The sequence below is a fragment of the Pteronotus mesoamericanus genome, unplaced genomic scaffold (assembly GCF_021234165.1).
Source record: "Pteronotus mesoamericanus isolate MK-2021 breed Mesoamerican mustached bat unplaced genomic scaffold, CSHL_Meso_final contig_56, whole genome shotgun sequence".
Lineage (NCBI taxonomy): Eukaryota > Metazoa > Chordata > Mammalia > Chiroptera > Mormoopidae > Pteronotus > Pteronotus mesoamericanus.
The window spans coordinates 24,150,761-24,176,600 of record NW_026555201.1 but is presented as its reverse complement, the minus strand read 5'-3'; the positions used below and the strand labels follow the sequence as shown (position 1 = coordinate 24,176,600).

The window sequence follows — 25,840 nt, the reverse complement described above, 5'->3', positions numbered from 1 at the left end:
TAGGAAAAATAATAGTGACCCAGATTAATTACTTAACGAATTCTTATCAGTGTTTGGGCAGGCTTCCCAATAAATCTTTCCTTTCAGTTTAGCAACATCATTCTGCCTGCAGAAAGTGCAATCCTTATAGCTAAGGTGCTTTCCTACTTCCTGGGTTGTGCTTCATTATTTTCTTATATCACAAACCTAAGGAAAACGTCATCCTTTGATTCCGGCTGTCCCCGAATTACTACTGCTATATATTATCCTTTACTTTTAAACACACATATGTGTGATTTTTTCAAAATTAATTGTTAAACTGTTTATTATAAAAATAATACCATCTCACTATAGACAATTTAGAAAATAAATAAAAGTAAAAAGTTTAAAAAAAAAAGAAAGAAAATCCACCAAAATCCTAGTATCCAAAGACAACCACTGGATAACATTTTCAAGGCATTTCCTTGTAGTTTTTTTCCATAGAATTGTTTTGCTTTGTTTTTTTGTTTACATATACCCTACTTTTCAGTTAGTACTATAACAAATGCATCTCATGTAATGTAAATCTCATCCTAAACATACTTTCAGTGGTTTTACACTATGATATACAAATTTGTTCATAAGTTTGTAATTAACCCATTTAGTTAATTTATTTGTTCAGGTGGAATTAAAAATAACATGTTGTACTGTTGGTGGGAATGCAGACTGGTGCAGCCACTGTGGAAGGCGGTGTGGAATTTCCTCAGAAAGCTGAAAATGGAACTGCCTTTTGATCCAGCGATTCCCCTGCTGGGACTATACCCTGAGAACACCAAAACGCCAATACAAAAGAACCTATGCACCCCAATGTTCATAGCAGCACAATTTACAATAGCCAAGTGTTGGAAGCAACCTAAGTGCCCATCACTAGATGATTGGATCAAAAAGTCATGGTACATATACACAATGGAATACTACGCAGCAGAAAGAAAAAAAGAACTACTAAACTTCGCGACAGCATGGATGGAACTCGAGAGCATCATGCTAAGTGAAATAAGCCAGGGGGCGAAAGACAAATACCATATGATCTCACCTATAAGTGGAACCTAACCAACAACACAAAGATGCAAGGAAAATAAGACCAGCAACACTGAAAGGAAAAGAAATCAACAGAGACAAGAGGAAGGAGGGAAGGGCGGGCAGGGAAAGGGAAGGGAAGGGGAAAGTCAAGGAACATATAGCAAGGACTCATGGACAAAACCAAAGGGGAAGAGCTGAGGGAGTGAAGGAGGGAGGGGGCAAGGGAAAGTGGTGGGGGGGAGGCAGAGACAAATGTATTTAAAAATAAATAAATTATTATAAAAAAAAAAGATAATTTGACCCAATAAATAAAGAAAGAAAGAAATGCTTGGAAAAAAAAAAAAGAAACTACACAGGAAGGTACAATATCAAAACTGTCTCAATAAAAGCAGGTCATGGCAGGCAGTCAAGACCTAGGACAGAATCTTCCCTGACAAAAGAAAAATAAAATAACATGTTGAAAGCTATAAATTTTTTGAGGAACTTGATATGATCTATACTGTTAGTTTTAAAACCTTTCACCAATTTACCACATATTATATGAAGTTTCTCATTTTACTGAGCCCCTGGTCAACATTGGGATATTACATATTTAAAGCTGTTGATAATTTGACAAAAATATCATAATTTATGATAATTTACATGCCTTTATGGCTAGTGAGATTTCACATTATTTTATATGATTGTTTATTAATTATAGGTCATATAGTATAAAATATATTTCTTGTTCTCAATTATTTGCAGAATCTTAATATTTTTGTTTTTGTTTTCAATTGACTATTAGTGATCCTTTATGTGTTATCATTGGTGCAAATATTTACTCCTGCTCATTATTTGATTTTAGTTTCTACTCTACCTTCAAAAAGGGATTTTTTTCCTTTATCTATTTGCAAAATATCTTCTAAACTGTAAGCCATTTCCCTCTTATAATTTATAGGTTTCTATCTCCAAATTCAGTAAACTCATATAAAATGAGATATAAAACTTTAGGGACAAATTCTATAATCTTCTAATACTTTGGTTTTCACACTAACGCACACTAGTTTTTTTTAAAAAGAAGTGTAGTCTCTGTTTCTATTTCTTTACTTTCCATTCCCTCCTTAATTCATTGCAATCTTATTTTGTAAAATTGAAATTGCCTTTATTAAGAAGGACAGAAGTTGTCTTCTTTAATAAACACATTATTCCTTATCTTCATTGACCTCTTTGCTAAATTCAGCTCTACAGATCCTTCCTTTGTCTTGAAAACTCTTCTCTCCAGGACTTTGGAACAGCAGCCCTTGAGTGCTCCTTTCAGACTCTAAACATTCCTTTAGATGGTGTTGCTTCCCATTCTACAAGTATCTAAGGGCCCACAGCCTGTACTCTATGCCGGGCACTGTGCTGGCCTCTGAGGATAGTCAGCTAGATACACATTGCATATTACCTTATGGGGCTGGCAGCCTAGAAGACTGGGTATCACCAATCTGTATCTTATTTGCGTTTTCATATTCAGCTAAACTTCAGAATTACAACTTGTTTTTACCATTATCATCTCAGTAAGTCTGTTTTCCCCTTTAATTCTCAAGGTATCCAGACCAGATATTCCAGAGTGAACCTTGATTCCTTATTCCTTAAGTACTAACATCTAATAAGAAATTTGGTCTAGTTCACCTGCTGGGTATCACTCTAATATCTGGCTCCTCCTTTCCATGCCCACTGCCCCCATTTATTCAGGCTTACTGTTTGAACGGGAAGGGGCAAGCTTGTGTGTGATGACATATATGCAAAGGACCTTTCTCATTTATCACCATAGAAGAAGCACCCCTCCTCCTAAGACCAATGTTCTCAACTATACTCCTGAGATCCAAGCATTCCATATAATTTAGGTTTACTTAATATCAGTATTTTCTTTTCTTCTGTATTTCCAGTACCTCTCAAAAATGGCTTTATTTTTGCTACTCTTCTCTCTTCTTTCCTAATCAGGTAAACTTCCTGGAAAGGGGACAAAGCCCCATCTCTGTTGACTTGTTGCCATTCACAGTTTAGTTCACTGCAGTATGTCTTCCTCCCCATCCATTTCACTGTTCACACAAAGATCACTGATACCGCTAAAACTTTGGAACTGTTTGAAGTTCTTATCTACTGGCTCCTCTATAATATTATATACTGTTGTCCACTCCTTCCTTCCGACAAGTCTTATTTCCTTTGGATTTTGTTTCATTATATTCTCCCTGTTTTTCTCTGACCTTTTGTCTTAACCTCAGTCTCCTTCTAGGGCTCCTCTTCCATCACCATACCTTCCAATTCCAGGATTCTTCTCTAGGGTCCTATCCTGGCCCCAACTTATTCTTAGGCTACACTTTTTCCTGTATGAGGATATTCATTGAACTTCTTCAATCACTTTCCTTATTGACTTCTGAAATGTACCGATCCACAACTTCTCCACTTAGATATCCACAGATAACTTAAGCTGTGGATGTAAAAAGGCTGAACCCAAGTATTACCCCACCTTTCCAAATTGCTACCATGCTACCACCGTTGTCAATGTACAACTCAGAAACCAGAGTGTTATACTGAAACAGCATTCTTCCTCACTTTCCGACTGCACATTTTATCTCCTAAATTCTTTTCAATCTATCAAATCTCTTTTCCCATTGCCACTATTTTAATTCAGGCTACCCTTATCTTCTCTGAATTCTGTAACAGCCTCTCACTGGCCTTTTTGTTCTAGTATTGTTCCCACATACATTATTTCCATAAGGCAAACGGTCTTGTGAAAGTACAAATCTAATTATGTTACTTCATAGATTAAACTCCTGGTTTTCCACTGCTTTAAGATAATGTTCAAAGATTTTTACATAACACACAGGCCTTGCATGTACACTTCAAACACGTCTGTTAGGTTTCTGCCACCCAGATATATTATATTTACTCAAAATGATCTCATTTGCCTATAGACCTTATACTTGGGATTATCCATTTTACCAATGATGTTCTTGCTTCAGATCTACAGGTCTTAGCTGAGAAATTACACTCTTTGGGGTAAGCCCCTTATCTTTTAACATTGCACTCCTTATTCAAACTATGTAAGAGATATCCTCCAAAGAATCCTATAGAGATCCCATGATAACATTTATAACATTAAATTTTACTTTTACTCTTAAAGGTGTCTGCTTCGCCTACTAGAATATAAACTCTTTAAATGGTACATAGTAGTATGGTGCACAATAAATATTGCTCAAATAAAGGAATAGTTGTCATAGTTGATCAATGTTCTCTCAGTGCCCTGAGAAATGTAGAGCCAGACTTATTTGTATTCTTTCAACTGGGAATGTTTCCTCCCACTCCTCTTTCACCTGACGGGTTCAAGAAACTTGGCAGACATTCTTTCCACATGGGCTATAACATGGCAATTTTGCATGGCATTGTAGCTGCTCTTACTGTCGCATGGTGCCTCATGTAAACCTTCACTGAAGCAATGTTCCTGGCAAAACTTAGTCATGATTGCTTTGTGATAACAAGGAAGAACATCATTTCCTACTCAGAAGTCCAAGAAACCTGTTGTTCATTATATGATTCAAATACCTGTCATAGTATCATCATGTAGGACTTCTTAAGCATCATTCTAGAACTTAGGCATTGGGATATCTGAGTAATAATTTTCAAATATTTCTTAAAATTGTAAGATGTTTACCTCATCTGCTTACTTTTGTGTGTGTGTTTTTCTAAGTTGTAGAAAGCATTTTAATGGAAGTCAAACTGGATAACTTGAATAAAGGATATTGTCTATATTTTCATGTATATACTGAATTTTTCCTAAGAAATACTGATACTACTATTTAATTGAGATGGAAATACATCTTAATTATTCATGATATCAGGAAAGCAAACAATGCCCACTATTTTGACATTGTATACAAGCTACCTTTAAATCAAAATATTTAGTTTTTGATATTCATATAATTAACAGAAGGTGCATTTATATTTTTAATGCTGCAGCTTGTGTGTGTTTTTACATATTTACCTATTACATATTGACTTCAAATGTTTTAAAATTTGTTACATCTAGACAAATATAAATGTTATTCTTTAGCTGGTACAAGCCTAATACCTCCCATTTTTCATAAGTATTTTGTCTTTTAAAAAAAGCAAAAAAGCATACTGACCTTAATTTAAAATTAAGTAAACTTATTAACCAAAAAGCCTGAAAAAAGGTGACTTACATAAGCCATTAAAATACTGAGAAATTTGAAGCAGTTCACTATTTCTGTTTCCACAATTTCAAATATTTGTCTTGATGTATATATGGTTACTCAACAGAACTGATTTTGTTTTTAAAACATGTAAACCTGACATTTTTATATTTAGAAATGCTTGAACTAGTTGGTTTTTATCTCAGAAATTTAGTTAGCAAAACGGAACAGGTATTTTGATAGAGCGGGTCTATATGTATAACTTTTTATATATAGTTTCATTATTTTCCTATTTAAATGTTCTACAATTGTGGTGTTAGTTTTTGTTTTTGTAATAATTAAGCCTTGCTTTCACTCCTTTTCTAAATACCTGTTTAGACAGTAATTTCAATTTTTAAAATAATGGACTATTTAGAATTCTGTTTTCCCTAGTGATAGAAAAACTTACATTTAGGAAAGCATTGTAGAGTGAAATTCTCTATTTGCGCTAATGGGAAATGAATTGTGCAACCTATTTCTGCTGAGTGTTATTACTGAATAAATGATTTAATGATGTTTCAAAAAATTGACAACTAAAGGTATCAAATTAAAAACAGAAACAAAAGAAAAACTACTCTGTCATATAAGACTACTTTATAAAATGTTCACAATGTATGTAATCCCAGAGAAAAGCAGTTCAGCTTTAAAAAAAGTAAGTACACCAAAAAAAAAAAGCCTTTTTTTAAATTAATGGAAATATTCTTTTCTTCATGAAAAGCAAAATAAGTGTTCATTAAACCCATATGCTTCAAATAAATCAGTTTTCTAAATTTTCAATATAGCATATCCTATATAGAGGGATATTAAGATTCAACTGTCATTTGGGGCACACAAAAAGAAGCTAATTATATATATTTTTATACATATGGCAACTTTCCCATGACTATTTTCTTTTCCTTTAATGGCTTTTCTCAGTAATATAATAATAAAATACTCTTAGTTTCATGGATGGAGATGAGTTCATTTCTTTACCAAAAGCTTTTGGAGGACATGATTGCATGCTGAGCAAAATGCTTCATATGATGGAAATATTTTTGGTAACTTTGATAAATGGCTGATTCTATGTATCTTATGCTGGAAATACTAAAAATGTGATTTACATTATAAAGTATAAGTGGTCTGTATGTGTTTATTAAAAGAAGTTATTGCATCATACCTCACAAATAAAGGACAAATAAAATTGGAGTTTGGCATAAATGTTACACTAATAGAATTTTAAATTCATTAACATTTGTATAAATACTTGTTGATAGGCTGTTTATGGCTTCTTCCTTAACCAATCCAATGTGTTCTTGGAATGTTGACAGCACTGGCATGAAACCAATAACTCTCTAAGAGCCATTTGTGTGTGACAAGCAACATCCCTATTCTTTTAAAATATATTAAATATAGATGTAATTGATCACTAAGGAAAAATGACTTCATGAATAGAGAAGAGGTCTGTTGGTACAAAAGTTTAAAAACAGAAATTTTGGGAATAGAGCCAAAGCTGTATGTAAGGGTGAAAGGCTAATTGCAGCACTAACCACTCCTTTACATATTTTACTCTATTTTATGGCTGAGAGAGTTAAAACAAAAAGTACTAGAATAAAAAAGACTTGCTATTCCCTGGCATTTTAATTAATTTTCAAAATTCATCTGTTTGGGGATTTGGGTAGTACACAGAGTATGTGAATGTCCTTTATGAAAGCAAAGAAAAATAAAAGTAAATAAGTTATTAAAGTAAGTTTATAAAAGATAGCTTTTATAAAATATGGATTCTGCAGACACGATATTCATTATTTTGGAATTGCTATATTTAAGTAAACCTCCATCGAATGACAGAAATATCCTTTTACAAAATGGATGTCAATGTACTTATTAACCAATTATAATAAGTGTTTTGTATTCAACTTATGTACAATTCTACCTGAAAGCATATGTTTTGCCATTGGTATCGTTCAGTTGATCTGTATTTCTTCATTCATATCTTTATAGCAGAGTACCAAATGCTACATAAAGGGTGGTTCTTCGATTTCTTCTGTGAGAGGTACATAGCTCAAGGTGAAGTGATTAGTCCAAGAACATACATATAAGCCATAGACACAGAAAACATTGTGGGGATGGCCAGAGGGAAGGGGAGGGTGGGGGCTAGGTGGAGATGGGAAAAGGGGAGAGGGAGTTGGGACATCTATAATAGTGTCAACAATAAAAATAAAGTTTAAAAAGCAATAAAAAATAAAAGAAAATCATCGATTGGTAAATTCATATAGATATTAATGTATAACATGTCTCCATGTTTGCTGTTAACTAGGGCTGGGACTAGGGTAAGTTATAAAGGACAAATGAAATATTTACCTTAGGCACAAAATTTAAAGTGGTGACAAAAAACTCAATAATCAAATATTTTAATATGAAAATTTTTCAAAAATCTATAATGAAAAAAAATACCAAAGTTTGAAATGATAGTGTCATTTAGTGATGTTCTAAGATTTATTGGAGCCTGAGGTAAAAGGAAGAATCAGTAATACTGATTCTTTTCTGCCATAGTGTTGGCAGATTTATCCATATCTAAGAAATATTAATATGTGTCAATAGGACAATGTTTTTAGAACTATCATTGTCTAAAATTGCTTTCTACTGTTTCCTGTGAATCAGGCACACAACCTAATTTCCCACTAGAAGAGGCCCTGGAAATGTGATATATGAGAAATTAATTATAGAATAAGTTAATTCCATTTTTAAAGGAGAGACTTCACCCTACAATTAGTTTTCAATCTGCCTAGCAACAAACTTGCATGTTGTAAGTTGGCTTTTCACTTATTAGCTGTAAAATGTTGGGCAAATTATTTACCTTCTCTCTGCCTGTTTTCTCTTCTTAAAATGTAATAGCAATATACAATAACAGGCTACATATAATGCCTAAAATGTATTAATGATTTAATAACTATAGCCATTTTACTATTTTTTAAAAGGTGAAATAAACTCCCTGATGTGTAGTCACAGAGGAGGACTCACCTACCCAGGAGGGGACACTATTTGTAGAACTCTCTCCAGACCGAGAGCAAGGTTCCAGGGAGTCACTGGCAGGAGGGGAAGATTCCAGGATTAACCAGGACAAAAATTAGACAAAACAACAGTCTGGGAGTGAGTCCAGGAAGTCCTCATTACCGGAATTCTCAATCTGTAACAGGTATTTTTTAATGTATTTTATTTCATAATATATAAAACCTTTACTGTGGCTTTAATAAAGAAAAAATAATTTCCAAAAGATAAGAAGGGTACACAGTCCTAACTGATTCAAAGTTATTCCAAATAATTTTAGCAATTGCTCAGTAATAACCATGACAGAGTTCCATTGATATGATTCTCTCTTGTTTCACTTTCTCAATTTAATTATTCTTAGAAAATATTCCTTTATCCAATTCAGACTCCCTCAGGGAGTGTTAATATGGTAGGTCATCCAAACTAGGGCCCACCTGATGGAATAATGCTTGGTGATGTAAGTAGGTTGGCTTTTAAAATAGCATGGACTTAGTGGCCACGTCAATTCTACTGCCACCTGGGTTTTTTTTGTTGTTGTTTACTTGTTTTTTGCCTGTTTGTTTTGTTAAAGTGTTAGACTTCAGGCCCCTGACATATCTAAAAATGTCTACTTATTGGTAAAAAGGAATCCTTAATTCTACTCATTGGTGTTTTTAATTGAAGGCCAAGTAGAGTAGGTTAATTTCCTTTACTAGTTTTTTTTTTTTAATTAATTTATTTACTTTTTAAATACATTTGTCTCTGCCTTCCTAGTTTTATTTGCAAAGAAGCCAGTGTGTGGTATTATATTGATATATTAATATAGAGGCTTGGTGGAAAAATTAAACACTTAAAAATATTATTATAGGGGAATCAAGATGGCAGAGTGAGTGAGTGGAAGTCACACTGACCTCCTCCCAGGGCCAACCTTGAATTACGACTAAATTGTGGAGAAATCACCTGGAACAAACAACTGAACAATGGCGAGAGAGGAGCCTTGTAACCACGGAGACAGAGGAATCGGCTTTAGCGCAATCTAACTGGTAAGGAGTCTGGTACAGACCTGCGAAGGTGGGCGGGGCACTCACGGGAAGCAGCACCAGAAGGATATTGCCACCAGTTGGATCCCCCTGAGAAGAGCGGGGTCTAAACCAAAAGCGGGGATCTCTGGCCCACAGCACCAGAGCCCAAAAGATACACAGAAAACAGCCAGCTGCGAAAAGCAGCAGGCTTGCTCAGACAGGCAGCTGGAGATGCAAAGAACTGTTTAAAGGGCCAATGCATACATTTTTATTTGCAGCCACTTACCCTGGTCTCTGTCAAAGGCGGGGGAGAGTGGGCTAGAGAGACCTGAGGAGAGACTAGGGAAGGAGGCTTTGGGAAGAGAACTGAGAGAGTAGCCGATAGGATATTGGTGCTGATCCATCCCCCATGCGGCAGCGGCCATCTTGCTCAGGCAGAGACCACTCCCCCTGAGCGGCACCAGCATCAAAGGACCCAATAGCCCCACCCCAACGTGGGATTCCACCCTGCCCTGTGCTGTCTAAGCTGCCTGCTGAGTGCAGAGTGGCAGCCACAGACAGTAGATCCCTGGCTAAAGGTGCAGAGATGTCTGGCAACACTTGAGGAGAGACTGGGGACAGAGGCTTTGGGGAGAGAATAGAGAAAGTAGCTGGTGGGATCCCAGTGCTGACTCCTCCCCATATGGCAGCAGCGTGACAGGACCCAGTAACCCCGCCTCCAGGAGGGACTCTGCCCCGCCCTGAGCTGTCTAAGGCGGCCTGCTGAGTGCAGAGAGAATAGATTAACAACTGAAGGAGACAGCCACAGACAGTAGATTACTGGACGTCTTGAACAGACTGTCTAAGGTCAGACAGGGTCAATAGCTGACATCATCAGAAGCAGATCCAGAAAGTAAAAACAGTAGTCTCCAACCATCGAAGTTCACACCACAAAGTCAGGAAATCAAGACAGATCAATTGAAGAAGCAGAAGCAAAAGAGAAGAGTCTCACAAATAATGGGAAAACAAAGAAATATACCCCACTTGAAGGGAAGGAGCATTCCCCAGAAAGAAAACTAAATGAAATAGAGGCAAGTAAACTAACAGATACTGAGTTTCAAACAACGGTTCTAAGGAAGCTTAATGAGCTCAGTGAGCTCGGAGAGAATTACCAAAAACTACAGGGAAACTATGAGGAACTAACTACAAACTATACCACCATGAAAAAGGACATAGAAACTATCAGTAAGAGATAAGAGGAAATGAAGAATACAATTTCTGAATTGAAGAACACAGTAGAAGGAATCAAAAGCAGGTTAGATAAAGCTGAGGACCGAATCAGTGAGCTGGAGGAGAAGGTAGAAAAAAGCTCTGAGAATGAGAAAGAAAATGAAAAAAGACTCAAAAAGCATGAAGAGGCATTGAGGGAAATGCAGAACAGGCTGAAACGTAATAATATCCATATAATAGGGATACCAGAAGGAGAAGAGGGTGAGGAAGGGATAGAGAACCTGTTTGAAAAAAGTAATGATGGAAAACTTCCCTAATTGGAGGAGAAAAGTCACACAAGTCCAGGAAGCACAGAGGGTCCCATTCAAGAGGAACCCAATGAGGCCCACTCCAAGACACATCATCATTAAAATGGCAAATATCAAAGACAAACAGAGAATCCTAAAGCAAGCAAAGGAAAAAGAGGTAGTAACACATAAGGGAGCCCCAGTGCGGCTAGCAGCTGACTTCTCAACAGAAACTCTGCGAGCCACAAGGGACTGGCAAGTAATATTCCAAGTAATGAAAAGCAAAGGCCTACAACCAAGACTGCTCTCCCCAGCAAGGCTCTCAATTAAAATGGAAGGCAAAATAAGGAGTTTCCCAGACAAAAGAAGGCTAAACCAGCACTGAAAAATATGCTAAAGGAACTGCTTTAAGATGAAGAAAAAGTTTCAATGAATACCCAGTTCCTTTCAGAGTTACCAATACTTGATATTACCAATATTTTTAATACTCATTAATCTGATTATGACATTGATGTTATTTTAATTGTTCTTTAGTATTTGTTGAAACTAAACCTGTTTTAGTATATTTCTTGCCTATTTCTATTATTTTTAAAAAAAAAGCTTTAAATGACTTTTTGGTTTTCTTTATCCATTTATTGATTAAAAGTTTGTAGAACTTTTTTCCCTAAAGAAAAAACCTATTAACCATGTTTTAGATGTGTTGCAAATCCTTTCCTATTCTATTTCTTGTCCTTTAACTTTTTGTATGTATATTACAATATAGTTAAATATTTAATATAGTCATATTGTCAATATTTATAACTTCTGGGTTTGAATATTTTACTTCAGGTCATGAAAAATATTAGTTCTATTTTCTTCTAAAACTTTTTAGATTCTACATATTGATTTTTAACTCACCTGAATATTTCTTGTATAATGTGTGAAATAGGGCTCTATATTTGTTTTATTTCAAGTAATAGTGGTCCATGCACCTTATTTGTTGAATAAGCCTTATTTTACCCATTGATTTGAAATATCAACTTAATCATATATTATATTGTTAGACAGATATATATATGTTTGTCTCTAGAACGCTCATTATATTTCATTGGTCTACTTGATTATTATTGTGCTGGTGTCATGTTGTTTTCATTGCTGAGACTTTACGATGGATTTAAATTTTTTAATATTTTATAATTGACTTTGACATTTAAAAAATAAATTAAATCAATCTGCATTTAAGAAAGAAAGAGAGATATGGAACTCCTACCTTTTGCAACAACATGGATGGAAGTGGAGGATATTAAACTAAGTGAAATAAGCCAGTTGATGAAAGACAAATACCATATGGTCTCATCTATAAGTGGACTCTAGTCAACAAAATAAACTAACAAACAAAAGAAACCACAGTCACGGAAACATGGAGCAGATTGAAAGTGACCAGAGGGGAAGAGGAAAGAGGACAATGGTGGAAAGAAGGGGAAGGGACTAGACAAAGAACATATATGAATATCCCATGGACATGGACAACAGTGTGGGAATTGACTGTGTGTTGGTGGGGAGGAGATTGGATGGGTGGAGGAGGGCAAAGTTGGAAAAATTGAGACAACTGTAATAGAATAAACATGATGTATAAATAAAAAAATAAAAAAAACCCTATGGTGCATTTATACAATGGAATACTATGCAGCAGAAAGAAATAAAGAACTACTACACTTCGCAACAGCATGGATGGAACTCGAGAGCATTATGCTAAGCGAAATAAGCAAGGGGGCAAAAGACAAATACCATATGATCTCACGTATAAGTGGAACCTAACCAAGAAAACAAATAAGCAAGTAAAATATGACCAGCAACACTGAAGGAAAAAAGAAATTCACAGAGTCAAGATGGAAGGAGAGAGGGGTTGGTGGGGAAGAGAAGGGAAGGGTCAAGTCAAGGAACATTTATCAAGGACTCATGGACAAAGCCAAAGTGGGGAAGGATTTAGAGAGGGAGGGTGGCAGGGAGCAGGGGAAAGTGATGGCAGGAAGATGGAGACAAATATATTTGAATGAAAAAATAAATAAGAGGAAAAAAGGAAAGAAACTTCAAAAAAATTATTGTAATAATTGTTTGTTATAGCTATCAAATAAAAATGCTCATGGCACATGTTCATATGCTCATAATGTATTTCTCAATGTCTATTAATTTTTTGCATCTGATGATTCTATATTTGTCAAACTTTAGAATATAAATATGCTTCTGTTACAGAGAGAAATAACATCATATGAAATACTGACTACATATTAAGTATTGCTTTCATTATAAAAAGCAAGAAATAAATATATGTAAAAACATTTTCCTTTTATACTTTGAGTGACAATATACTAGAGAGTTATAAATCTTGTACCAAAATTATTGTTTTTCTTGGGTAATAATTTAAGCATAGTCTGCTGAAGATGTAAGAGTTTTCTAAGTGAATACTCCATAAATGACAAATTTTAACCTTTTCTTGTATTATCTTTAAAAACACAGAATTTTGTTTTATGCAGCAGAACTTCATATGTGAATGAATCAGGGCCTCCACCCATATATTTCACTTTTTACTGAAAAAATAAGTAAAAGCATTACTGATCCACTCACACCCCAACAAAGAAAGAATTCAAGATAAGGCATTATAGGTCTTCCTAGAAACAAAGTTAATTTTTTAGCTTTAAACTATTTATGTAAATACTGATTTGTGGAAGCAAATCATTTTCTGGGAGGAGAAATTGGGGGTGAGATTTTAAGCTTCGGGGGTCCTCACCTCAACTGGAAAAGTCACCTCATTTATGACGACTTTGTTTTGTCATCCATAAACATTAGAAAGGAGAGCAAAATACAGACTGTTTCATGAATGTGCATGTCAGCCTTGGGCAGGGGCCATGCTAATCTCCATACCCTTCCAATTTCATTACTGTATATGAGCCGCAAAAGTGAGCACTGACAGCTCTTTTAATTACTTCTATTTTATTGTGATAAATACAATGTATACAAAGTATTGCATATGCCACATGATTAGTTTCAAGATTTATAAATAATTATGGAAATTATATAAATTATAAATTATTTTAAACTATTTTAAAGTATATTTTATTGATTCTGCTATTACAGTTGTCCCATTTTTCTCCTCTTTATTCCCTTCCACCCTGCACCCCCTCCCACCAGCATTTCCCCCTCTTAGTTCATGTCCATGGGTCGTATATGTAAGTTCTTTGACTTCTCCATTTCCTACTCTATTCACAAACATGCAAAATATCCCCTATCTGCTATGAATCATGATTTGATATGTTTCCAGGAATAAGGTTAGCTTGTGCTAGTTCCCATTAATATGTCTTAAGATCATTCTTGCAGCCAGACACTTTTGACACATTATCATCATCCTAAAATATTATGTTAGTGTTCCTCAAAACTACTGTAGAGTTTATTAGCAACAATTACACACCCAAGATTACTAACAGCATTCCACAAATCAACTAACATGTGGGATAAAATATGCACAAGCTTAAAGAACATTTCATAAAGCAAGATCATTCATTACATAGGTACACATACCTATTCCTGGTCATTCATTTCTTTCTTAAGTTGTGAAATTAATGCTTTTCTATGTCAAGAAATTTGTGAGTTTGATGCAAGGAAAATATGACCAGCAACACTGAAAGGAAAAGAAATCAACAGAGACAAGAGGGAAGGAGGGGGGGGGGGGCAGGGAAAGGGAAGGGAAGGGGAAAGTCAAGGGACATATAGCAAGGACTCATGGACAAAACCAAAGGGGAAGAGCTGAGGGAGGGAAGGAGAGAGGGGGCAAGGGAAAGAGGTGGGGGGGAGGCAGAGACAAATGTATTTAAAAAGTAAATAAATTTAAAAAAAAAGAATTTTATAATGAAAAAAAAAAAGAAAGAAATTTGTGAGTTTGAGAGTTGGTTCCACTTTAAGGTAGAAAGTTTGCCTGACATCCTTTAAGATGTTTAGGTCAGGAAAAAGGGGCTTTATTATTCATAGCACAGCAAGTAGCATGAATATTAGCATATTTGTTTTGGTTTTCTTTGCCTCTAAATTTCCACAGAGTTTCAGTGAAGGAGTTCAGGTAAATACTGATCTCATGGTAGGTTTTTGTTCCAAGCTTAGGGAGCTCAAATATTTTATAATGGGTTGCAAATTAATCTGCCTTTTGTATTGATGAGAAAACCTTACCTTTATTATATTGGACAGCAAACAAGCCTGCCCCCTGTTTCAGAGGAGACACCAGTTCTATCCTCCTAGGCTGCTTGGTACATAAATATTTTTAAAAAGATATCTGGAACAGAAGGGTAGTTAGTGCCACCCTTCTAGGATGTTCAGAAGTGTGAGAATTGTCTCACAACACTACCTCCAGGTCAATTTTGAATGTGAAACCAATGGCCTACCTTTCCTTTCCTTCTACTAGAATTCAGACTAAAGTAACCCTGTAGATATAGTTAATGTAACCAAAATATTATATCCCATTTAGTGACGATAATTTCGAGTGTTCAATTTGTAAAAAAATTCTATTTATAAATTTGTGTTTCTAATTTGAAAAACATATCAATAAAAAAAACTAAGCCAAACCATTTATATTTAAGTTAAAAAGAAAAAAAAGAAACAAATCCTATCTTTAGGTCAAAATATGCTGTTTTGTAATTTTATTATAGCACAGAAACACATGTAACTAAACATTATTTTAGTCTTTTAGTGAGCATAGGTAAGAAGTATGCTTTAAACAGTCACAAATATATTTATTATCCAAATTGGGAAAGAAAGCTGTTCTTCAGAAAGTATTATATTTATCATAGGAAAAGTACAGAGTTTGAGAATACTGTGGTTTTTGAAAAATTCATACATAATTTCTTATGGCTACAAAGTTTATTGTGCTTATTCATTCCCATAATTTAACAACTAAAGAGGTTTAGTAGAAATTTACTTATTCCTCTGAGATCAAATATGGAAAATTTTATTTCAAAATTATTCCTTATTTTCCAAAAGTTATTCACAAGAGAAAAACTAATTCTGTGTTACTTATTACAGCTGGTATATTAAGAACATTTTTAAAATGTCATTCATTTCCATATTCAGAAATATGACATTAAGGGAAAATTTGTGGGAAAATATGGCTTCGATGAAGTGGAAACACTGTGTGTTTTGGAATCAACTAGATGTAGGTTCAAATTCATACTCTTCTTACATAAACTCAAAACCTCAGTTGCATTTTTTCAAAAATATGGAGATAATTATATTTTTTCTTACAAGGATGTTGTGAAGATTCAACGAGATATATAAAGTCTCTAAAGAATATTTTGGTTGCTCAACAAATAGCATTTCATTTTATTTACTTCTGAAGCAGCTACCTCAAAAGAATAAGAATATTAGATATCAATCCCTCCGGCACAGAAATCTACTAGAGCTCCTTATCACCTTGTTTAATTACTGGCCTAAGGAGAGGGGATTTGTCTTTACATACTCACTCTAGCTATTCTCAGAGAAAAATTTAGAAATGAAAATGTTTCTTTCATAATAAAAACAACATACAATCAATCTTTTTTTTTTTAAATGAGAAAACTGATATTCAGAAAAGTTAAGGATTTACCAAGGATGCAACAGCTAGCTAGTGACAAATCACAAAACTTCTAAGTATTAAACTTGTGCCTTTTTTACTATATTGCAGGTGAGTTAAGTTGTTTGAGACCATAGCTGAGTGCTTTCTTTTCATGTTCATAAGGGTCAAAAATTCCCTCTAATATATGCCTTTGAGTTATAGAGTCAGAAAACAGCGAAAAAATTCTTAAGTCTCTACAAATAAATGCCAGTACTTTAGGTCATATGAGTCCTGAGTAAATCTCAGGTTTATAACATTAGGTAACAATTTAAAATAAGAGTGTGCTGTCTTTGGAATTTATAGCTAACTGCATAGATAATGCATACTAGCAGTAGACCAGGTCCACTATTTTTTTCTTCCGTTAATCTAATTTTATGTTTAATCCATCTATTGAGTTTCTAATATTAATTACAAATCATTTTTATGATTTTACTAATTATGTTTAATTTCTAGGGTTGCTAAAGTTTTTTCAAAGCTTTCCAATTTTACTAGTTTATGTTTTACTAGCTTCATTATATTTTCAAATACCTATTTATGTATGGAAATATATAATACATTATGTATTTCATCAAGTTAAAGACTTTTATTTTTTATTCCGTAGTTGATAAATCTACTGCATTTATGATTAAATGGATTGATTTTCTGGTTTGTTTTTTTTTATTGGTTCTCACTCTAGTGGCTTTACCCGCCCCCAAGATGTTTAGTAATTTTTTTGTTGTTTTAGTTAGTTTATGTTCTTTATATAAATATATATTAATGTGAATTTTAGAGGTGAATTTAACATATCGAACTCAGGAAGACTTTTGACTGCTTCTGCCAGGGATGGACGGCACGTCCCCACTCCCCCTGGAGAGATCACTCTTGAACAGTCACAGCCACACTACCTGCATACGGGGTGGGGCAAAGCAGTTTTACAGTTGTTTGTGTGGAAAATAATACAATAATTAATAATAATACAAGAATAGCCCTGGCTGGTGTGGCTCAGTGTATTCAGTGCCTAACTGTGAACCAAAGGGTTGCCGAGTGGATTCCCAGTCAGGGCACATGCCTGGGTTGCGGGCAAGGTCCCCAGTGTGGGGTGTGTGAGAGGCAACCACCCATTGATCTTCCACTCCATCTTTTTCTCCTTCCCTACCCCCCTCTCTAAAAATAAATCAAACTTAAAAAAAGTAATGATACAAAAATAAACTCTGTATTTTGCATACTCACCACTATAAAAGTACTTCTGCCCCACCCTGTATTTTATTTTTATAAATTTTTAACACTTATTTTTAATAAAAATTATGTTAAAGGTGGAGAACCTGATGATTTCATATACATATATATAGTGATGTGATTATCATAAACAAGTTAATTGACATAATATCCTCACACAGTTATTTTGTGTATGAGGAGGGGCCCCCAAAATCCTGTAATTTCTCTGTTAAAAAAATGTGTATTTATTCTTACATGTTAAACTTCAGTCACCTTTAAAGTATTCTCCATCTGATACAATACACCTACGAAGATGTTTTTTTCTTCACTGCTCAAAACAGTTTTGAACTCACTGATTTTGATGCCTTTTAGTGCTTCTGCCATTTTTTGTTTCACCTTACCCACAAGGGCTAAACATTTTCCTTTGAGAACTTTTTTCACCCAGAGAAACAAAACGGAAATTCGATGAGGGCGATATCAGGTGAATCAGGGAGGATGCAGCATGGGGGTCATGCGGTTTTTGCTCAAGAACTGCTGAACACTCAGCGCAGTGTGGGCAGGTGTGCCTGTAAATCACCCATTGTGAAATGGGCCAACATACTGAAAGACTACAGGAAAAAATTCACTGAAGCCCAACGCAGCCTCTCACAACAATGCCAGTTGGTACACTGATACAGATGGGTTCCTGGAACGCTCAGTAGGGGAAGCCTGTCCTACAAGGGGTCTGCCCTCCAGGAGATAATTCCATTTTTAGTGTGTCCCCCCTCGTGTGTGTGTGATGAGAGCCCCTGAAATCTACTCTCAGTAAATTTTCAGTATTCAATACTATATTAACTATAGTCATCATGCCGTACATTAGATCTCTACATTTATTCATCCTTATATATACGTATTCATGTTATTTCTGACTCCTGAGGAATTCCTGCTTTTGTTGCTAGGAAGGAATGAAGAGGCAGCGTATAGAGGATTTTTAGAGGAGTGAAATTATTTTGTATGGTACTGTAATGATGGGTACATGTCATTATACATTTTTCTAAAGGCATGGAAATAAGTGCATACCAAAAGTGAGCAGTCCTAATGTAAACTATGGACTTGGGTGATGATGTGTCAATGTAAGTCATCGATTGTAACAAACACGCCACTCTGGAGAAGGATGTTTATAGAGGGGGAGCCTGTGCATGTGTGAGGTATAAGGAAACTCTGCACTTTCTGCTCAACTTTGCTATGAACCTAAACATTTTTTAAGTTTATTTCAAAACTTTTTAAACTAGTATTTTAGCTGAGCTCTACATGAATATTTAGTTCACTACATTGCCTGAAACAAATCTCTCTAACAATTACTGTGGAAGCAGAAGCCCAACCTCCCAAAGCCAGTAGAAATAGATTTCAGTGAGAGTATATGTCTGAGGGCTGGTAGGGATACGTGGAGATAGAGATAAGATTCTGGCAGCAGTTAACAGTTGTCATTTCCTTCTGAGGACTTATATGTCCAAGTGGTCCACACACTTTAGTACATTATCTCACAAGGACCCTGAGAGGTACACAATACTACTGCCATTTTAAATACAAGAAGGCTTCGGCTCAGAGAGACTACATATAACATTGCAAAGTAAGTGGCAGAGCCAAGAATTTAAAATTAGTCTCCAATCCAAATATTTCTGAAATAAATGAACATAATTCCTTTTTTTCTTCCCATCAGAGAAAGTAAATTCAGGTCCCAATCTGCCCTCATATGTAGGACTTGAGAGTCAGGTATTACTTTTATACTTTCTATCAAAAATTAACTTTTTGATTTAGTCACTTCATACATATTTTTTTTCTACTGTTTGGATCTTTTTGAGGATGGAGCATGACATGCTTTCATGCTTTTCAGTAGCCTGATCTCAAAACCCATGTAATTTTGTTCTTTTGCTTTTCAAGATTTCTCTTAATTCTTCAATTACTTAATACTTTATGTTTACTTGTATTCTATGTTTCTCTGCCTTTACTGAAACTCTTTTTCTCCTTCTACACTTTTCTCAGTGCTCATATTATGGCAAGAATACATACCGCATCTCTGACAACAGTGCAGGAAGTTTAGGTAGTCTGCCAAGGCACTTCCTGGAAGGGTCATTCCATTCATAGAGAAATGTCAGAGCTGTCGAGGCAGTGCTGGTATTCAAGGTGTACCCTCAGTACTGAATCTAGCTATTTCCTTTTTCTTAGCTTCATCTGTAGGCCCCAAGCTAGCCATTCTTCGATGGGAGCTACTTCACTACCAGGTAGCATACCCTGGCATTCATTCCCTGGCTGAGGGAATGTTTCAGTTGTCGTCTGTCTTTACTGGGATTTTGCTTATTTTAACTTGATCTTTCAATTTCACAAATTTTGTGCCTGTACTTGCTCAGATTTGAGATTCCCCACCTTGTTCTGTCTCTTTTACTTAAGGCATCAGTTTTGAATGCACTTTGCAGAATGAGAAAGGTAATGTTGCCTTAGCGGGTCTTATTTCTTCATCCATAAGTCTGGGGATCACAATTCCTTTGCCTTACTCTCAGAGCTGAATCATCTTAAAAAGACTGATGTGTGAAAGGAGTGATACTAAAACTTTTAAAGCTTTAGGACATGGTATTGACCCATCAGAAAGGACCCTGGCTTTGAACTGGAGCAGAGTTCCGGGCTCCCCCCCACACTGTGCAGGGCATTAACCCTTTCATTACTGAATATCATAAACTTGGGAAGAGATTTCCATTGGACGAGTACAACAGCCACTGTGGGTGGGGTGGCTGCGGTGGGGAGAGCCTCAGGAAGCAGCTTCTTACCAACAGATAGGAACTAATTCTAGTCATACATGGATATGCCAGTCTTATATCAGTTCTATTTGACTGCTCTCCAAATTTTAGGCCACTATATTATTTCATAGTATCTATGATGTTTTGATCTTGATTGTACTGGAAAATGACGGTTGAAGGTTTTCACATAATGTGTCAACTGCCACCTGGCTGAGAGCGACTTCTAAGCTCCCATCTATCATGAGATGCTGAGTGCAAAGAACTTAACAGGTAAAAAACTGCATATATTGGAATCAATTAAACACCAAATAATTTATTAATATTTTATTAGCACACTGTATTCTATAATATAAAATATAATTATACATAACCATCAATCTTGGACCATTAAATTAGCCTACCCAAAACAAGATCCATGCTACGTAACTTTTGATGGTTACTCTAATATAAATTTGGTACATTTTATGTGAATTGCTTAATTTGTTTGAGTGCCTACTATTTATTCTAAGAGCTGAGGATCTAGCTGTGACCCAGCAGATTGCTGAACTTTAGCAGGGAACAAAATACATTTTAGTTGTAGCTGTTAAACATGTACCTCTGCATGTTACATGCACTATCAACAAGTCAGTCAGTCCGAGGTTCAATGGGAGTGAACAAGAATTATCCTTTGCTAAAGTCTAATTAGGTACAGTCTTCTGACAATGTGCTTTGTGAAGCTCTAGGAGGCTTTGCAAATGCATCTCAGTGGCTGCTATGGGAAGTAGCCAGGAGATCAGGCCTACTTCCTAAACCAGAGCAGATGTGCTCTTCGCTGTTTTATGCACTATATTGAATTTTGGGTAATATTTCATTCAAAGGAAGAGGTTTTTCTGCTAAAATATAAAGTTGGAAAATCATTCATCTGGTGGACACAGCATAATCTCAGCATGAAAATGTTTAAATTAAATTTCCAACTCTACCGCCCATTTATAATTTGACTTCAAATAACCAAACCATGTCTAAACACATGACTGACAAACAAATGATTCCGAATGATCCTGATCCTAGTTTTCAGCTAAACTGTGAATAAAGCTATGCAAATTATTCTATTTGGGCTGCTGTGCTTGAAACAGCCTTCATCCCATACTGTGATTATAAGAATTCTGAAACAATCCTGTATCCATTATGTGTAGGGAAATCTGTGTGTTCCCCTCCTTTGGGATGCACATGAAAAAAAGAAAATCACCATAATAATAACAATTGTAAAATGTACTGGGAGTTGTGACATGCCCTTCACATTACATTAATTTTTATTTAATTCTTAACAAAACTCTGAATGATACTCCCCATTTTTAAGGTCAGAGAATGGAGGTTCAAAGAATTATGTACAAGTTTGCCCTGGTGACAGCGGTGAAGCTATGATATAAAGCCAATGGTCTTCCTTCTCTAATCGTTGTCCTCATTACACTAAGCCTTGCTACCTCTAGATCAACTTTCTGTACCCTAGACAGGGTTAGATGGGGGGCTGTGGGGTGCGGTAGAATACAGTGTATTCTTTGAGGCAGGCAAAGGTATGCAGGTAAATAGTTGTTATAGATATAAACTTTAAAAATGCACTAAAATAATAAACCTGCTTGAAAAATAAATGAATGTTTTAAAAACTAATAAAGCACAAATTTCTCCTTATGTGAAAAAATGTTTTTGCATGTTTCAATACTCGCAAAATGCTACTATTAAAGTACTCAGACAGATGTACTGAACATAACAGTTTTCCACTATGGCAGGAGGGCCAGCATGTGGAACTCAGACTAAGGAGGGAGAGAAATCTGTGCAGACAGAGCAACCTTCCTGGCTAAGAACCAGGAGTTACGCTTGTTACATAGAACTCTCAAGGGTACTATGCAATCAGAGGTCACAATCGAGGCAACAGAAGCAATGTCACCATATCAGAGAATGGGCCAATTCAGATATGGTCCCTGACAGTCACTGAGGTCAAGGCTTGCGGCAAATAGTTGTATTCAACAAGAATATTCCCTGCACACTTTTAGAATTGTCATCTGAACAAACAAGTCCAGGTCATCTGTAGGTTAAATCTGAGTTCTTCTTTCTGGTATTAGGGCTTACTTTCCAGGCTTAATCTCTTACAGTTTTTAAATTTATAACTGTAATTTTCTTTTGATCAGGTATATGCCCAATAATTTTTTTGTTTTCCCACATTAACAACAAACATTCATTTAAATTCATGCATTTGTCATTAAATTCCATTTTATTATTTGTTCTCAAATGTAATTTATTTTACTAAAGTGAATACAATTTAAACTTCACATCTTTAATGTATAAATGGCATTGTGCTTAAAATATAAAAAAAATAGTCTTGTATTCAAATTAAGTAATTACAAATTTTGTCAGTTAATTAGTATCCATGCATAATTACATATACCTTATATAACAGCAATTAAATTCAGAACAGTAATTTTAGATACAAGACACAAAATATGTCATTAGTAATTAATATAAAACAAATGCTGTACTTATAAATAAGTAGCCGAACCATGCATTTAAATCAAATAGGGAAAATAAAACATATATGGAAATAAAATATATACAGTCAGGTTCATATGAAACACACGATATACAATATTAATTAGTTCACGTTTTTCTCACAGCAATTTGGAATTTATAAATTATCACCACTACCTTGTAAGAAATTTCAGATCACATCTGAAATTTTATTTTCAATTTTAGTCTATGCTTTTAATATAATGGTAAACATCTTTAATTATGCTACTGTTTTAGTATTGCTTAATTTAAATAAAAACCACTGAGATTATTCTTACCCCAAATTTTACTTTACACACTTTCCACAAATCATGCCTGAAAAATTGTACATTCTAGGGTTCCTTTTGGTTACATAAATTCCAAGAAGTAAGAAAATTAAGAATTTGATGGTTGGCTTTAATTTATATTTCACTCTTAAAAATTCTTATAGTTAATACTTAAATTATATATAGCCACACAACACACACACACACACACAAAGACACACACACACACAAATACACACACACAAAATCCATGACAGTTCCAAATGAAACACAATAAACTGACTTGTAAAACTGGCAACAGTTCAACATTCAAACGAATAAGAGTGAACCTCTCTCTTTTCCATGGCTGTGTAATTAGTATATTATCAATAGAAAAGCATGGTCCTTATGAATAAGGAAATATACCCCATTCTAAAATGGAATCAAAGATAATTCATTCCTCACTGTTTCATCAACTCTATAGCTTGTGTTGCTTATTTTATAATAGTTCTTTAGAATGTGTGAGATCAAATCAGAGAATTTATATTGTCTGATAAATTATATGATCCTTGTGGAAATGTAAATCTCATCTTAGGTTAAACATATCAGACTAAGTATCAATTTCAAAGACTTTTCTCAATATTTACTTTCTAAAAAATCATATTTTTAAGTTCAATGCTCATACATTTTAAATTCATAAGTTTACTAATTATACAAGAAGAAAAAGTGTCAAATGTATGTTAAACATTAAAACTGTTATTTTCAGGGAACACTTTTTGACCTCATTAAAATAATTAATATTTCGTAACATATTTCACATCCAAATTTTGGAAAAGGCAAAAAAATGATCAAAACAAACTATAAATCAATTACATTTTCAGATTAGCAGATTAGCAAAATGCACTTGTAAACGTCTTCCTTCACTTAGTCCAATTGCCAAAAGTGTTTTAGCAGCTCAAATAGGTGGCTGGAAACATTTTTATCATACTTTTTGAAATATATAGGTAGTTTTTGTTGTTGTTATTCTTTCATAATTTTAGCCTTTCTGTAGTTATAAATATTAATAAAGACAGAAATTCTTCTTCTCACACACATATACTCACACACATATTCACATATACATGTACATATTTAATTGAAGTTAATTTTTTAAATCACTGTTCTCAAACTATTCTGATGAGTTATTGAAATAGTATTATTTGTGATTCATTTATATATTTAACAATCTGAATTACCTTAAAGGAATAAAAATGGGAAATTTTATTGTAAGTTAACCTTTTAGAGGTACCTGGTAATTATGCATCCTAACAGGCAATAAAATCAATGATTTTGGCAATTCTAAAAATGGTGAACAAATAGAAGGCAATGCATTTCATTTTGATTCTTTTACATTTAAGATAAATAATTGCACTTTAGAAGAAAGAATTTTAGTCAAACTGTCATCTACCTCTTTAATTCTATGGCATTTGAGTTGTTTCTAAAATTATCTGAGTTTCGCACTCTAAGACCTGGGTCACAACCTTATTTAGGGACAGGAAATAGTTATCAGGTCACTGAGTGGTCAAATGAAAAAGGATTTGAAATGCTCCAGTACTTAGGACTCTATTCATTGAGATGATTGACTGCCACGTTGTTTAAAGGTTGAACTTTCTTCACTGGTATAGGTCAGCTTATTCCTATATAACTAGAGCACATTAAAAATATCTACAGAATATAAACAGATTATAATAGTATAAGTAAACAGCCTAATACATCTAAAAAAAAGAATGGTCTTTAGAATATGCACAGATATTTTAATTAACAACTTATCTGAGTGTGAAGCTAATATAACTCCCTTGGCATTTGGGTGCAATAAAACTATGTGTAAAAGCAAAGGGAACCTAAAAGTTATTTCTCTATGCTATTTTTCTTCAAAAGTAGACGTGAAACTTAGCATGCTAATTTAGCAGTACATTTCACTATTATACCAGATAAATCATATCATTATTCCTGTATAGCAATGATTAACCCAAGCCCATAATAGATATTTTTCCTGTCTTTCTATTCAGGTGAATAAATCTATATTTAATGATGGAAAACAGAAAAATAGGGGAAGTTGGGGCAAAATGAGTAAATATTTGATTTGAGTCATTTAGCACTAGATCAATCTCCCTAGAGTCATGATCACTACTGGGAATTAAAATTATCATTTTGCATAGTTCCTAAGGCATGTAGTAGTGTCAGGAATTTTATGCAAAGAGAAGCATATGGCTGAAAAAAGTATTTCAAAAACAGATAAAAACTGATAGAAGAGAGTGAAGCAAAAAAAAATATTGTTTTAATAACTCCCTTTCCAACCTTTGGAAGCCTAAGAACAGGACGTTATGAAAACCGCACCGAATAAAGGTATTCCATATTGACATAACTTTTCTATACGATCACCAAACCTTAAGAATAAGATGTTTTATTCCACAACTGTTAAAGGAAGTAATCTTATCAATGATAGACAGAAAGTTAGAAAATTAGGCACAGGTTTTATTTTTAAGTTTTATTTTATAAAAAGAAACTGGGCCATTAAAGCTATGTAACCAAAGCTGGAGTGCGTGCACTGGAAGGCCCCTGCAGTCTTTTACAACTTTTCAGAGGCCTCGGTTGTGAACTGGGTTTGCACTCTGCCAGCAGAGCAGCTCTGACCCATGGAGAGCACTCCTTCAGATCAACACTGCCTC

The 25,840-nt window shown here is 34.6% G+C and overlaps 1 protein-coding gene and 1 pseudogene across 1 annotated transcript in view; both read right to left on the bottom strand.

Annotated features, from left to right (window-relative positions):
* The window catches only part of LRRIQ1 (leucine rich repeats and IQ motif containing 1), a 208,549-nt gene that overhangs the window by 39,598 nt on the left and 143,111 nt on the right, over window positions 1-25,840 (bottom strand).
* On the bottom strand, window positions 13,609-13,709 carry LOC129076092 (uncharacterized; annotated as a pseudogene).